Source organism: Pinus tabuliformis, chromosome Q (assembly GCF_031772625.1).
Source record: "Pinus tabuliformis cultivar Carrire ecotype Pingquan chromosome Q, CPIR1, whole genome shotgun sequence".
In the NCBI taxonomy this organism is placed as follows: Eukaryota; Viridiplantae; Streptophyta; class Pinopsida; order Pinales; family Pinaceae; genus Pinus; species Pinus tabuliformis.
The window spans coordinates 997,154,772-997,171,574 of NC_142296.1; the positions used below are offsets into that span (position 1 = coordinate 997,154,772).

General features: G+C 41.8%; 1 protein-coding gene across 2 annotated transcripts in view; it reads right to left on the minus strand.

Moving 5' to 3' along the window:
• LOC149222825 (long chain acyl-CoA synthetase 6, peroxisomal-like) overlaps positions 1 to 16,803 on the minus strand; it is a 343,129-nt gene that overhangs the window by 55,977 nt on the left and 270,349 nt on the right. The window lies entirely within an intron of this gene.

The window sequence follows — 16,803 nt, forward strand, 5'->3', positions numbered from 1 at the left end:
GCTATTTGGTATGCGCATGATGAAACCCTAGTTCAATCAAGGGAGTGTGGTAATGTGTAGATCGGGAATTTTCAAGATCTATTTCATGGGCATGTCAGATACACTCCATGACAAATGTCGACGGATCTAAGATCTGACCCATTACCTGACAGTCTGAGTCAAGAGAACGAGTGGCAGGCAAGTTTGTTGTGTGTGTTTTTCAGAGGCAAAGATAAATTCTTAAACCAACTTGCATTGTTAACTTGGGCGGAATTCTTGAGTACATTTGCTGTGCTAGTACCAGAATTGACATCGTGTGATAGGGGCTAGGGCTGAGCTTTCCTCGAAGCTGAGTTCTTTGGGCAAGCCAGGAATTGCAGGGGCTGTGTCCTTTTACGCAAATAGAGACAAAGCAAAGTATAGAGACGAGGCCGCAATTTGGGGCAACCTCAGAGTTGCAAAGGAGCTGAAACCGAGTCCCAATAATACCTGAGGGTCGAATTGACTTCTGGTCACGTATTCAATTGATTGGGAATTTTCCATTGCAGCGATTGGGTGCATACAAATATATGATTTTATTGTATGGCTGAATTGTTGATATGCAGAGGACAGATTTGAGAACTCAAGTCAGACAGTTACGAATTGATCTGGGTAGAATTACATATGCACTGTAGTGAAAAATCCGAGGTTTCTCAGATAGATCAGGATCATCGACATATATTTGAAGGGGCGTTACATCCTTGTTGTGATAGTCAAGACCTATGAGGGTTCAAACTATGGGTCGAGCCATTACAGAAAAAGGGCCGACTTCTAATTGTAAGGGACAAATCCAGATCCGCTTTATTGGGCCAAAACTAAGGTTATTGTAGCAAAACTCCTTCAGTTTAAATTCACAACAAACTAGGCTCTGTAGAGAGCAAAAAGATAGTTCAGCTTTCGAGAGTACGACAACTCCAAAGAATAGTTGTAGTGTCAATCATTTCTGCTTGATGCACCAGAAACTGAGTAAGCATACATATGAATTTGTAATGTCCCTTGTCAAGAACGAAAGAAAGAAAAAAATTAATTTAATTATTTAATGTCATCTTAAAGGTGATAGTGAGCAATTAAATTAAAAAGAAGATTATAAGTGACTTTTGATTTAATTAAGAAATACAACTTATAAAGTCACTTTATTATTAAAAAAGGGGATACATGGTATTTCAGCAACTCATGGTATTCGGATGTTGTAATGTCCCTTCCGAAATTAAATTGTTACTGGTTTATTTATTCTGCAATTTCCGCAAATTTGGAGGCCATTGGACCCATGTGACTTTTGGAAAAGACTTAGGAAGGAAAAAGGGGCTGAAATGTTTTGTTGGCATAGCATGGGGGCCACCCACATGAGGAAATACGCACCACCTTAGAGGGAAGTTCGAATGACTAAGGAGGGAAGGTTGAATTGCTAGTTGGAGTGGGCCTACATGGGAAAAGAGGCCCATGAATTATAAATAGAGGAGGCTCAGCCTCATTTGGTATCGTTTTGACATATTGAACACAATCTTAGTGGCTCGAGCTGCTTAGCTAGTTCACTGTGTTGTTTAGCACACGAGTGTCTCTGAGTGGAGATCTCAACCCTTACTTCGGTGGACTTCGAGTGCCAGCCCTAGAAGGGAGTTCTTCTTCATCTCAGTTCGTAGCAGCAGTAGGGAGACAAGTTATAGCAGTTGTAAGTCGAGTACTAGTAGCAGGGGAGAGTAACAACAGTGCACGGATTGCGCAGTCACAACGTCAGGTACTCCGAGAGGTTGGAGAGATAGGAGCATCCTTCATCATTTTCAGGAGTATAGAGGGCAGCTACAAACAAGAGGGCCATCCTACACGCAACTCTCATTTCATCACATGCAGGATGCGTCATCTCCTCCATGATTGCGCAGTCATTGGAGTGAGACTCTTTAGGGCAGCACCATCTGGGGATGTTTGGAGCTGGGAGGTTGGGAGATCATTTGGAGGGCCATTTGAGGAGGATTGTTGGAGTTGGGAGAGCAAAGATTGACAGGATCAGTCACAGCAACAAAATTCGAAATTGGAGGAGGGCCAAGTTGTGAAGGGTCAATTTTTGAAGGTTGGAACCAAGGGAAACCCTTTCTGGGTTTTTCTGGGTTTTGGGCAAGGATCACACTCCTAATTTTATAGAATTTTCTAGGCAGATCTAAGGGGTCAAACAGGGGTCCCAACTCAGCCAGCAGCTAGAGGAGCTAAGGGGAATTTGGGCCAAAATTCTGAGGTCAACATTTGGCCAATTCCTTCGTGGGTTATTCTGGGTATTTGGTGGAGAGGCCGGGGTTAATTTCCCATAATTTTCTGAGCACCAGAGGTGGGGTTTCCAACAACATCTTTGCAGCAGATAACACAATTTCACAAGGGCAGCACAAGGCATCATTGCAGCAATTATTTGTGCCATCTGAGCTTGACATATTACCACCTGGGCTTGATCACACTTGCCATTGAGGCAAGCCCAGGTGCACCACTTACACATTATTGTACTTTTCTCCCAGATTATAATAAAATGGCTCATTTATTGGTTATTCCTAGACCTTTTATGGGTGCGCACTGAATGTTTCAATTTTATGGTGTTGTTTTTATTGTTTGCTTTGCATAGCACTATTTTTCCTAGTTTGGAACATTACACACTTGGTATTTGGAGGAGAAAAATTATAAAAAAGAGGATGACAGTTCATATGGGGTATGAATGAATATTGATGTTTTGATAATTGTCCAGAGAGCTCTAGTAGTTTCATTACATTTCTCAGTTTTGGCGTTGGAATACACACCCTAGCTAGTGGCAGTGGTTTCAGTGGTTGTAAATCCATCCTAGCTAACCATTAATCTTCAAAGACATTCGAATTGGCCTTGTTGCTGCACAAACTAGTAGGCCTTGTAAATAGGAAAAAGCTAGAGAGCACAACAACACTTTGGGACAAAGGCCCACTGTCACCACAGTCTACGTCCCCTACCCTTCTTGGATTTTCACCGACAGGAGGAGTCCCAGTATGACTCACTTGTGATAGATATGTATCTATGGTAGGTTTGAAGGGAGGGAAGGTGGCTCATTCAATAGAAAAGTTCAACAAAAGTGCGAACTTTGGGAGAAGCTAATAAGACTTTAGACAAAAAATCCCTTTGAAAGAATCTTACACGAGACCTAGGCTTAAGATATTTAGCAAAATATGAGTTCATCCAAGGTCAAGGTAGACAAGAGAATGTTAATTTTTGCAACTATGGTAAAATTCCACCTTGGACAACTCAAATGACCGATATAATGATTGCATTAGATTCCGCATTTTGAGAGGACCAAAATCGACCTAAAGATCACCCAATTTAGTTAAGTGGAAATTGAGTTATGAATTATTTTATTCACACATGTATTATGGAATGGGTCGGCCCTAACCACATGAGTAACTGCTTGGGTCAGTCTTAACCTTAAGTGACCCCTCAGGAAATCCTATAAATAGAAGAGACCTCAAAATCATTTGGACACATCTTCTCTTCTCTTTTGTCTTGGTTTGCACAGGTTCGACGGAAGGATTTCGCTAAGGGTTTGAATTACAGGCGAAAGGTTCGCTCTAGGTTAAGGTCTTCTGGTTCTCGATCGCTGGCATAGAAGAGGGCATTCTAGTCCCTGGTCCCTGGCACACAAGCCTATGAGAGCGACTATAGACCCTTGGATGTTGGCACAAGGGCTTATGGGAGTGATTCTAGGTTCAGAGGCAGATTGGAACGTTCCGGTCCCCAGTTGCCCGCATAAAGTAGTCCTGGGAGTGACCAAGACATCGGGATCACTTGCACAGCTCGACAAGGGAGCGACTTTAGGTCTTTGCAATTCAGTGCCAGAGTCGCACGAATAGAGACCTCCTAGAAGCGACTCTTCAGTCACAGTTGCTCGCATACTGTATCGTGAGAGCGACCCAAAAGATTCAGTCTCTCGCAAACAGTGTTGATGAGAGCGACCCAGTTAAAATCTAGGGTTTTGACATATTGGCTTCAGTGGTCTTCAGTGATCAGGTAGATCTGGGTTTCTCACTTCTGGTATACAAATCTGCAGATCTATAGATCTGATTTGTTAGTTTCCGCTGGAAACATATGTATTGGGCTCATTGACAGTGACAGCAGTACTTAGCAGTGATCGGCACAGTGACAGCGGTACTCAACAGTGATCGGCACAGTGACAGCAGTATACAGCAGTTGACATCAGTTTGTGATAACACATTACAACCATTAGTATGAGGGTTTTGATTCCTAGCATGATGAGATCTGTTTCATAGATATCATTATCGTTTTGCTGCATAGATAAAGTTATGGATCATTGTACTCTCTTTTCTTGCATCATTTGATGACGATCTAAGAATAAGAAGATTTGCAAGGGTTTTCCCCATAGTGGGATTTTCCCTGGTCTCGGACCAATCTGGTGTCTCTGTGTGTGCATGCTTTCTTCTACTGTTTCTTTTATATTCCGCTGCATTGATAATGATGGTGATGTTGTTTCTTTCTATGTAATTGCATATGCTGATATATAATGGTGTAGATCTGAATAATGTAATGATGATATGGGGTGAACTTAATGTATTTATGATGAAATGCAACTATCATAACAAAGAACAATGTCACCCTATGAAAAACTAACACTGTATCAGAGTTGGGCTGCAGAAAATCCATGGAGATCAACCCAATGATGACACCATTGATGGAAGCAACAAGAGGATGGTGGAGACCTGAAAGAATTCTAGGGTTTGAAGAAAACCAGTGTTGTGAAAATCGCGATAAAATGAAAAATCGCGATTTTTCCCTCTGCCGATAAAATCGCGATAATTAAACGAAAAAATCGCGATAAAAACGAAAAAAAATCGCGATAAAAACTAAAAAAAACGTCGGGGGTCGCAACAGCATAGTTTTATAACGTTTTTTGGGTTTTTTCATGCATTTTTTTTGAAAGTAACAAATAATTTTTGAGTGGGGCAGCTTAATGATCAATTCTAGGCCCTAGTATGGATATGCTATTCATGGTAATGTTAAATTCTTAAAGTAAAAGTCACATTCTCCTTAATCTTCATTTTCATCCTTTTACTTAAATTTTTAACATTACCATGAAATGACTCAGGATGTTTGAGAGTGGTTCCAGCCTCATTGGATTTCATATGGAGAAAGTAGAATTTTAGATTTCATTTAAAATCCAGCAGACTTATCAGTTTTTCAGGATTTCAGGATTGGGAGATTGTAATGTTTCCAGGTGACACCACTTGCCCGGGCTACCCCTGCCACAAGTAGAGGACGTGGTCTACCTCCTATAGCTCCTACTTCTAGTTCTTCAGCTTCTAAAACACATCAGACTCCACTGCCATCTCTACCAGCATAGGCACCAGCATCTACATCTAGAGGGAAAGGGAAAGCTGTGGCATTTTCTCGCAAGAGGGGCAGAGGAAATCAATAGGATTAGACTTTCATTTTATTGTATATGACATTATGACATGATGAGATACATTATCATATTTTTTGTTGATATTTTGAGGTTGAGTTGGGACTCAGGAGTCAGGGCTTACTATTCAGGACATGATTCAATGTTATGTGTGATTTTAGCGCAAGAAATGATATTAAACATCTTATATATTAGTTTTTTTATCATATTTATGTGTCAATGTAGTTATTTTATGTTGTAGATGGTTTAGATATTAAAAAAATTGGAAAAAAATGAAAAAAAAATGAATATTTTTGTACCAAACGATTTTTTCCCGATAATTCCGATTTTTTCCGATTTGTTCCCCGCGCCGATTTAATCCCAATCACGATTTTCACAACATTGAAGAAAACCATAGGCATCTTGATGATAAGGGTTTGATGGATTCTATGAAGTTGGGGTTGGAGAGAAAACCCTGGTTTATGGAAACCATATGAGATATGGAACCTAGCTGGTCAATGTGAAGATGTTGAAGCCCTAGATGGGATAATCCCTCGCAGATCTGGTTGGATACTTGAAGACAAAATTGGTATATGGACCATGGACATTGATGGCTCTTGAAGATTAGTTCAAGAGGGAGAGGATCACCTCTCATTGAAGATAAGTATTTCTTGACTTATGATGCTTCTTACTTGATAGTCTTATGGATATGATGATTATGCTTATTGCTTGTATTTCCTACAGATGTATTTGAGCATATGGATGTTTCTAACCTCCTTGATAAGATGTGATGAGTAGATCCTTCTTGAGGATCATTTTCAGATGCAGATCTTGAAAGAGATAAATGGGTACTTAATGAAAAGGTGACAAAGTGCTTCAAGTGGCCTATGTCTAAGGAGTAGGTGCTAAGGTATTTGAGATATGCATGGTATGTTGTGTTTCAACTATTGGCTCGATAAGCCCTAAGGTATAATGAGAATGCCTCTTTCTTTATTGGCTCATACATGCATATGAAAGTGACTTGGATATATGTTTCCTATGATGAAAAGATGCACCAGGTGTTGAACATTTTTTATCTTATGAGGCTATCTAATATCAATACACATCTATGATCTATCTATTGGATATCTTGATCTTATAAAGAAGACTAGCACCTTGGCTCTCGAAAATGATACTCTTGATACTTGGCATGATGGATTTCATATAGAAGGATAGTTCATTGACTCTTATACACGATTCCGCATATGGAAAGAGCGATTGTGTTAAGTTATGGTATGTTCTATGCTTATAACAGTTTACTTCTTTTTCTTATTATATTCCACAGATTAGCAATCACATGTACATAAAGTAAAGTGCTGATAGAATATTAAACGATCAACAGAAAACAAGCCAAGACAAGAGACACAAGATGTGGCGGCTAGCCAGGGACAAACCCCACAATGTGTGGGGAAACCCTTTGATCAAATCTTTTTTTATCTTCAATACTTCAGTAGAGAGAAATAGTACAATAAATCTGATTTATATCAGTAGTAGCAAACCCTAGATCAGCAGCATCAGCATTAGCAGCTTCATCATCAAAACTAGGGCAGTCAATATCGCACAAACCGACCGTCGGTTCGGCTTGATTCCACCACCAAAAGTTGCAGCCTTCAGAGGAGGTTCAGATGAACCTACAACGCAGTTCAGATCAGGAGATCTTCTGGTCCATGCAGGTCAAACTTCACTTCTGCGGTTGCAACTTCAATTTCAGCAGCTTCCTTCAAACTAGGGCAATCGATATCTTGCAAACCGTCCGTCAGATTGACTTGATTCCACCACCAAAAGTTGTGGCTTCCAGAGGAGGTTCAGATGAACCTACAGCGTAGTTCAAATGAGGAGATCTTCTAGTCCATGCAGGTCAAACTTCAGTTCTGCAGTTGCAGCTTCAGTTTCAGTAGCTTCCTTCAAACTAGGGCAGTTGATATCTTGCAAACCGTCCGTCGGATTGACTTGATTCCACCACCAAAAGTTGCGGCTTTCAGCGGAGGTTCAGATGAAGCTACAACGCAGTTCAGATGAGGAGATCTTCTGGTCCACGCAGGTCAAACTTTACTTTTGCAGTTGCAGCTTTAGTTTCAGTAGCTTCCGGCTTCACGTGTGAGGGAGAGACCCTTTTTTGCGCAATAGAGAAGAGACTCTTTTTTGCGCAGTAGAGAGAGAGAGATGTGATGAGATGAGTGAGTTCAAATGAGAAAAAAGTCCTCCTGTATTTATACACACGTTGGTGTTTGAATAGATGCGACTAATGGGCCTCTGAGCCTACATGAGTTGTAGGTCGGCTAGATAATAATTCCATAATCAAAATAAATTCATATCTCCATGAATACTTATCGAAATTGGATGATCTTTATATCAATCCTACACCTCTCGACAAGAGGAATCTAATAAAAATATTATCAGTCATGAATAATATGACCCACATGAAGTTTGGCCCTAGTTTCCAATTTTAACACTCCCTCTCAACAAGGGAGAACTTCATACGCAATCTGTTTATCGGTCATTACTATTCATCCATCAAATGCACTGCCCTGTACAGCCTGACCCTTGCCCTGCTTTGCTCTATTTTGCTTGTTCTGCTTTGTCTTGTTTTGCCCTGTACTGATCTATACAGCTCTGCTCTGCTTTTGTCCGAATTATGAAGAAGAAGAAATGATCGAGGATGTATCATACTGACTCAAAGTCAGTCTCAGAGTATGTACCACTGGTCCTAGACCAGTCTCAACCAACCCGAAGTCAGTGTCATAGTAAGTACAACTCCTACCACTAGTTCCAGACCAGTAACATCCTCCACTAACTCAAAGTTAGTTTCAGAGTGCGTACCACTGGTTCCAGACCAGTAACAACCGACCCGAAGTCAGTGTCATAGAATGTACCACTCCTACCACTGGTCCCAGACCAATATCATTGATCCTAGATCAATGGAGGACATCCTAGCGTAGGGAGTATGGTAGATAAATGATGATCAATACTACTATGGTCCCTAACTTCATTTCCCTACTCATTGATCAGATGAGAGGTACTTCCCATGAGTCCCAGACTACATCGGTAGGATATCTAGACAGGAGAACTTAATCAATCCCGTCCTCACAGGAGAACACATCAATCCTGCTACAATCGCCATGGAGAACACATCAATCCAGGCCTCACAAGAGAACACATCAATCCTGCTACAATCGCCATGGAGAACACATCAATCCTACTACAATCGCCACGGAGAACACATCAATCCAGACCTCACAAGAGAACACATCAATCTTGCTACACAGGAGAGTGAATCATCATATTCCACAAGAGAGCGAATCATCTTGTTCCAGTGTGCACCGCCAGGGGAGGGTGAGTCACCCTGTGGTCATATGTTGCTCCAGTAAGAACTGCAAGCCCTCAGAGCTCCCAGAGCTCAATTTATGCAACATGCAGGACCTTTGTACAAGGGTTTCTTGACGACTCCAACTCGTTTGGGAAAATCACAGATTAGATCTTTCCTCGAGGCTTTGACAAGGTGTATCGACCTATACATCATCTTAATGCGATGGAGCCTCCTTGCTCATCGACTTACCATATCCCAGATGATGTCTATCTACTGGAGCAATCGACGAATACGGGATTCCTCAATAATCGAATCCCACCTCTGGTTGTTACAGAGAATCACAGTGGTATGTGTTCAAACAGCTCACTGAAGAGCTTTCCCAACCAAGCAGCTTCATACGAGATCATACTCGTAGATATGTATCCGGTCTCGGCAGTGCTCATGGAAACCGACTTTTGCTTCCTGCTCATCCATTATATCGAAGCAGAATCCAAAGAGAAACAACACTAAAAAGTGCTCCAGTGATCTTCTACACTACCTGCCTAATTAGCATTTGAATAATCATGTAGTTTCATATTTCCATCAGTGTATCTCAATCCATGAGAGATTGTGTCCTGAAGACATCTCAAAAGATTCTTGGCACCAATCTAGTGAGGCTCAACCAAAAATGAGCTCAGAATGCTAACTGCAAAACATATGTTCGGACGGAGGTTCACCAAGAACATCAACGCGAATGAGTTTTTGAAACTCAGAGACATTTCCCAAATCTGGTCCAACATCACTACCATATAACTTCTAAAAGTTAAGATCCTCGAGGTAGTCACAGGCTTGCAGTCCACCATACCAAATCTTTTCAGAATCTTCTCCACATATTTTCCTTGAGATAGGAAAATTTTCCTTGGCTTTTGCCACACTTCAAGTCCTTGGTTCTTCATTTCAAATTCAGAAGCCAACTCCCTCTTACATTTGTGAATGAGAGGGTATGCACCTGTTAGAAAGAGGTCATCCACATACAACACCAGTATGAGAGGCTTGTCATCTTCAACCTTAAAGTAAAGGTTAGGATCAGCTTCACTCCTAGTGAATACCAGCTTCATCAAGTACCTATTGATCCTCTCATACCATGCTCGGGGTGCTTGCTTCAGCCCATAGAGAGCCTTCTTCAACCTACATACATGAGATTTTCAATCATAAATCTCAAATCCTTCGGGTTGCTCCACATAGACCTCGTTTTTTATTGAACCGTGCAAGAACGCGGTCTTGACATCTATCTGATGTAGGTTCCATCCTTGTGAAGCCACAAGGGCTATGATCAAGCGGATGGTCGTATATCTGGCAACAGGTGCAAATATCACATCATAGTCTATACCTTCCTTCTAGGAGAAACCACAAGCAACAAAATGAGCCTTATACTATTCCGTACTTCCATCTGCTGCAGCTTTATCTTGTAAAGCCATTTTGAAGTAACAATTGTCTTGTCCTAGGGTCTGGGAACTACTTCCCAGACATCATTCTCCATAATGGTCATAGCATCCTTCCATACTTGATGCTTGACGACATCTGAGAATGATGAAGGCTCATTTTGTATGATTGTGGTCATACTGATCAGGTATCCCTGATACTTGTTGGGTTTCTTACTTTCACGGAAGGTTCCTCGGGGTGCAGTATGTTTTTCAGCATCATCAAGTATCCCCCTAAGCCATGAAGGCCTCTTCCTAGAAGAGGAAGGCTCAGGTGGATAAATAGGATCCATCAGTTCTTCCACATCAGGCATTGTTACATCATCTACCCATAGAGACAACTTCCACAATTGTATGGTGCCACACCATTCTGCTCTAGAGTATGTGGTGTAGTAGTCTCCCTCTTAATGCCAACCTCAGGTATGCCTGAGTGAACCAACTGTAATATATCGTAGGTCTTGCTTAGGCTTGAGGGGAATGGTCCCCTTTTGAGCTTTCCTTCGGCACATCCCGAACATACACCTTCTTTTTCTACTCGGAATTTGGGCATCCCTGTTACCATATGTCTTACATCAGGTAGATCTTTGTAATGAAGGTGGGCAAACCTCCAATGCCAAAGTTCGGACTGAAGAGATGTGTCATAAGACATGACACCTACCTGACTTTCATCGACTTGATATAATGAATCAACACGAAACCCAAGAGTAAAGGCATCTTTAACATTATTTTTCGATACACATACCTTGCCATTGCTGAAGGTTACCTTGTAGCCTTTGTCTTCCATTGCCGAGATGGACACCAGGTTCTTTTGGAGGTCAGGTGCATTTAATACATCCTGGAATTTCTAGCCATCTTGAATGGTTGTCCTCTTCCTTGATTTCCAGCATTCCTTTTACCTTTGTTATTGAATTTTCCATCCCTTCAATTACCATATGAGGGATTTTGATCACTGTCACAGTGAGAGTCCTTTCTATCAGGGCATTCCCTTGCATAGTGACCTACTTTATTGCAAATGTAACATCGTCCTTTTCTTCCACCCTTAGGTCCAGCCTTTCTTTTTGATTTAGACTCGGAATTATTTCTTTTCTTAGCATGAGAAGAAAAGGCAGCAAGCGGACCTTCAGGCAAGGGCATTTCTTGCTCTTCTACCCTTGTTTCTTCTAGAATGCATCTAGCCATTGATTCCTTGAAACCAGGCATTACATGATTGTTCAGAAGAGTAGTCCTGAACACGTACCATTCGGATGGTAATCCTCCAAGAGTCGTGAGTGCCATTTCCCTATCAGTAATAGTCTCCCCAATAGATAGGAGATCGTTCTTGATCTCGGTGATTCTTAAGAAGTATGCTTGCATACTCTCATCTTTACCCTTCTTGATTTCCCTCAGGTTATTTCTAAGAAACAAAACTTGATTTGCATCATTTACTTTAAATAAACCCACTAGTCTATCGTAGATTTCCTTGGAGGTGTTCAGGTTAGAGATGTAGGCCACCAAGTGCTTGTCGATAGAGTCTCGGATGATCTTCTTTGTTTTGACTTCTCCAGTTTTCCATTTGTACCTGGCAGCAACAGATGCATTTAATGTAGGCTCAACAATATTGCCTCTCACATGGTCCACCACTCCTTGTTCTTCTAGGATAGCCTTGCCTATCTTCTCTTTGGTGATTGCTCTTGCTCTTGCTCGGGCTTTTTCTTCACCTCAGCTCTGATACCATGTTAAGTTATGGTATGTTCTATGCTTATAACAATTTACTTCTTTTTCTTATTATATTCCACAAATTAGCAATCACATGTACATAAAGTAAAGTGCTGATAGAATATTAAACGATCGACAGAAAACAAGCCAAGACAAGAGACACAAGATGTGGCTGCTAGCCAGGGACAAACCCCACAATGTGTGAGGAAACCCTTTGATCAAATCTTTTTTTATCTTCAATAATTCAGCAGAGAGAAATAATACAATAAATTTTATTTATATCAGCGGTAGCAAACCCTAGATCAGCAACATCAGCATTAGCGGCTTCATCATCAAAACTAGGGCAGTCGATATCTCACAAACCAACCGTCGGATCGGCTTGATTCCACCACCAAAAGTTACAGCCTTCAGAGGAGGTTCAAATGAACCTACAGCGCAGTTCAGATGAGGAGATCTTCTGGTCCACGCAGGTCAAGCTGCAGTTGCAGCTTCAGTTTCAGCAACTTCCTTCAAACTAAGGCAGTCGATATCTTGCAAACCGTCTGTCGGATTGACTTGATTCCACCACCAAAAGTTGTGGCTTCCAGAGGAGGTTCAGATGACCCTACAGCACAGTTCAGATGAGGAGATCTTCTGGTCCACGCAGGTCAAACTTCAGTTCTACAATTGTAGCTTCAGTTCAGCGGCTTCCTTCAAACTAGGGCAATCGATATCTTGCAAACCGTCCATCGGATTGACTTGATTCCACCACCAAAATTTGTGGCTTTCAGAGGAGGTTCAGATGAACCTACAACGCAGTTCAAATGAGGAGATCTTCTGGTCCACACAAGTCAAACTTTACTTCTGCAGTTGCAGCTTTAGTTTCAGTAGCTTTCGGCTTCACATGTGTGAGGGAGAGACCCTTTTCTGCACAGTAGAGAGAGAGAGACGTGATGAGATGAGTGAGTTCAAATAAGAAAAAAGTCCTCCTGTATTTATACACAACGTTGGTGTTTGAATAGATGCGACTGTTGGGCTTCTGAGCCTACATGAGTTGTAGGTCGGCTAGATAATAATTCCATAATCAAAATAAATTCATATTTCCATGAATACTTATCAGAATCGGATGATCTTTATATCAATCATACACCTCTCGACAAGAGGAATCTAATAAAAATATTATCAGTCATGAATAAGATGAGCCACATGAAGTTTGGCCCTAGTTGCCAATTTTAACAGATTGACACTCTTGTTGTGTTTTATAAAGCTTTATTGAATGACCTAATCTGATCTCATTGGTCATGAAGTGCATGGTAACCTTGATGTGAGAGATATAAGTGTAAGATTGATATTCCAAATCTCTTACTATTTATGGTATTGTCTTGATGGCATATGGTTAAACTGGATGTAGTAACTTGATGGAGTGACTTGACAAAAAATTCTATTATGTTCATAATCTTTGAGATATGATGTTGCATCTATTTGCTACTTTGAGTCTAACCTTTGATGAAAGATTGATGGCATGATGTTGATAGCCATATGTTTATGATCTAACAAATCTACTGTTGTATGACTCCACTAGAGACATGTTGCTTACATGAATGAAGATGAATGATGCAAATCCCCAGTCAGAGGGAGAATCTCTTCTCAAGATTCTTACCCTTGTTACTATTTGTATTTTATACTGCTGAAGTATGATTTATGTGCATCTGACAGTATTGGTCCGCATCAGAGTCTTAGATCTGAAGCCCATGTAGAAATTAAGGTTTATGCTCTGGTCACAGTCATAGATATAGGAGATGTTGTCCCTGGACGCACGCATGTTAAGGCCTAGACAGCGTCCAGGCAGCTAAAATCACTCATGCTAACTTGAAGAGAGCAACCAGAGGTTTGATTGTTGTTGACCATCGTCTGAAGCTTTCTGAAGTTGTCTGAACTGTGAATCATGATGTCCCTGACATATTATGCCACTATTAATTGATTTCTAAAGTTGTTGAGTTAAATAGTTGATCATATAATGAAGTATTGTGAATGAAATCAAATGGTCACCTGGAAGATATCAGGACCACAGATGTATTGCATATAACAGCAAGATATGCTAACATGAAAAGGTTGAATGCTTTCCATAACATGAGCATGCAGACTAAACTTGTGTTTGCAGGTGACCGGGACATACATATAGATATGTCACTATGTTTGTGCTACAAGAAGTTGGCATGATTTGGCTGATTTATATTGATGAACAGTGTTTTGTCATGACGCTTGACAATAACTTTGAATTGATGATTGAGATGTGCTTTGACTATAGATCTCTCTACGATAGCAATTTGTACTTGACCTGATGTCTAGTGATCTGATTTAATGATCGTTGATATGCCCTGAAACCAATATTATGTGGGCATGATGACTTATGTGGGTATTTGGAGATTGGCCTCCTTGTTCTTAGCAAAATGGTTGAAGTAATGATAGTTGTGATTTGGCATGAAAAATGGAACCTGCATGACTCATCCTTGATGTATGCATTTTCACCTAGTGACACGATGACTTGCATTATGATTATGAGAATGACTTAATCAAGTTCGGATTGATGAAGCATGGCTGCTGATGTAATATTCCTAATTAGCCATGGCTAATTGGAATATTCGATTTTGCTCAATTTTGCCTTCTATAGATATTTATAAATAAAAAGGTGAGGAAAGGGGGACATACTCACTTTATGAATAAAGACACTCCCTAATAGCACAACATTGTAACTTAAAAGGTGAGCCAACGGGGGCCAAAGAACCACGTAGAGGAGGGGCTCACATAAACACTTGGAGTGACTGCACAGATGGAGAGGAGCACGTGGCAAGAAAGAGGCTATGTTGGAGGAGGGGGCCTTAGGGTTTTGAGAGAGGCCAACACTATAAAGGAGAGAGGAGCCTCCTCATTTTGGCATTCGATTATGTGCATTTGAGCTAGTCACTTCGACTTAGAGCACGCTGGCTGTTTAGCCTGTCTGTAGCACTGTTTAGTGCATCGAGTGTCTCCGTTCGGAGATCTCACCCTTAGGCCCGGGGGACTTCAAGTGCCTACTCGGGCAAGGTAGTTTCATCAGTCATTTGCAGGTGGATTGATCTTTGGAGATGAGGAGAAGCTGAGCACTAGGATGACTGCATAGTCTTGAGAGGGGAGGACGCAATTTCTTTTGGTAGGAGCTCCGGGTTCGGTTTAGGTGGAGGATTTGAGCTGGGAGATTGAGCAAGGGATCAGCCCTTGCATCTTGGAGGATTTTGGTAGAGTTTCGGGCAGAGTTTTGGAGAGTTCTATTCAGTGGTAGCGCAGAGCCTTGAGGGACAACGTAGATCCTCAAGGGGCTGATTTTCGAGGGTCAACCATTTTAGAAAAGCTTTCTGGGCTTTTCTGGATTTATTGAGCAGAGGCTGATTCCAGAGTTTCAGCATTTTCTGAGGAGGGGAACAGCCCCAAATCCTCATTTGATTCCAGCAATAGCAGTAGCACAGCAGTTCTCCGGCAGTTTGGACGCAGTTCAGATAGAGGCCATTCCCTTACTATTCTCAGTGTATTTCTTCACTTGCCTTGTGCAAGTCGAGGTGCTATCTTTTTTATCACCTCCTGTACTCTTTCCATTACTCAGTATAATAAAATGGCTTAGCATGTCTCTCTGCATTTCTTGAGTATTTGCTTATATTCCATGTTTACATTATTGTATGTTGCACTACTGTTATTTTTATCACTTTGAGCTTCCCGGCTACTATATCACTCGCGTATTATTTGGTTGGAGTTGTTTGGGTTTGAGGAATATCCCTGAAAGGGGATATTACAGTGGTATCAGAGCATAGATCTGGCTCAGCCTGTGGAGCTAGCAGTCTATGACACCGAGGGAGAAGCCCTACATCTGTTAAAGAGGTAGGAAATACAGAGATATTGGGCATAGGTTGGAGAACACCTACGGAGAGGGAGACTGTGTTCGGGTGGTGGACACAGAACAGGAGGAGCCTATGGTGAATGCAAAACAGGAGGAGCCTGTGGTGGACGCAGAGCAAGAGGATCAGATGGCAGAAGAGGACGGGAAGAGATTTGCGGACATGCTCCTCAAATCAGTGCAGGATTTCTCGAGACAGATCGAGGTGATGGGGCAAAGATTCACGGCAGTGGAGGCTAGACAGCGTGAGAACCCATGGGTTTTCCAGGTTGGTGAGAGATCGGGTACATCCCACCATTTGCCAGAGCAGGGTGCCACTCAGCGTGATTCTACTCAGCAGATGGCCTCACATGCCCCTACACGCTCTACCATGCCCACTTTCCTAGGAGTAGACATGGGGGCCGGAGCCCAGCAGGAGACAGAGCACAGTCATATGGGCGATTATTTTGCAGAGTACCAGGTCTATGGGTAGGAGTTCAGGGATGCTCTCTCATTCAGAGACTTTGTTCAACTCCAGCAAGATGGTAGACCCCGCGACCATCACAGACAATACCGGCATTATCATGATGGAGACACCCACCGCACAGCTAGTAGATTCCACTTGCCTACGTTTGATGGCTCATCAAACAGTTTGGCAAGGTCTTGGGTGGAGAAGCTGGACATCTATTTCCAGCTTAACCAAATGTCAGAGACAGAGGCCATCAAGGTGGCGACATTCCATTTGGATGGTGAGACCCAGGACTGGTGGTTCCATGGGTTGATTACACTCGGACACTCCACAGTGACGACATATGCCGAGTTCACCAGGAGATTGATAGAGAGGTTTGACCGAAGGGATCCGGAACAACACTTTGTTGAGCTGACGAGGCTCAAACAGACCGGGAGCCCAAAGACCTACATTGCAGACTTCTTGAGGGTTTCAGTGATGGTGCCAGATCTATCCGCGGCACGGAGGATCTACATGTATGTTTAGGGGTTAGCAGAGCCA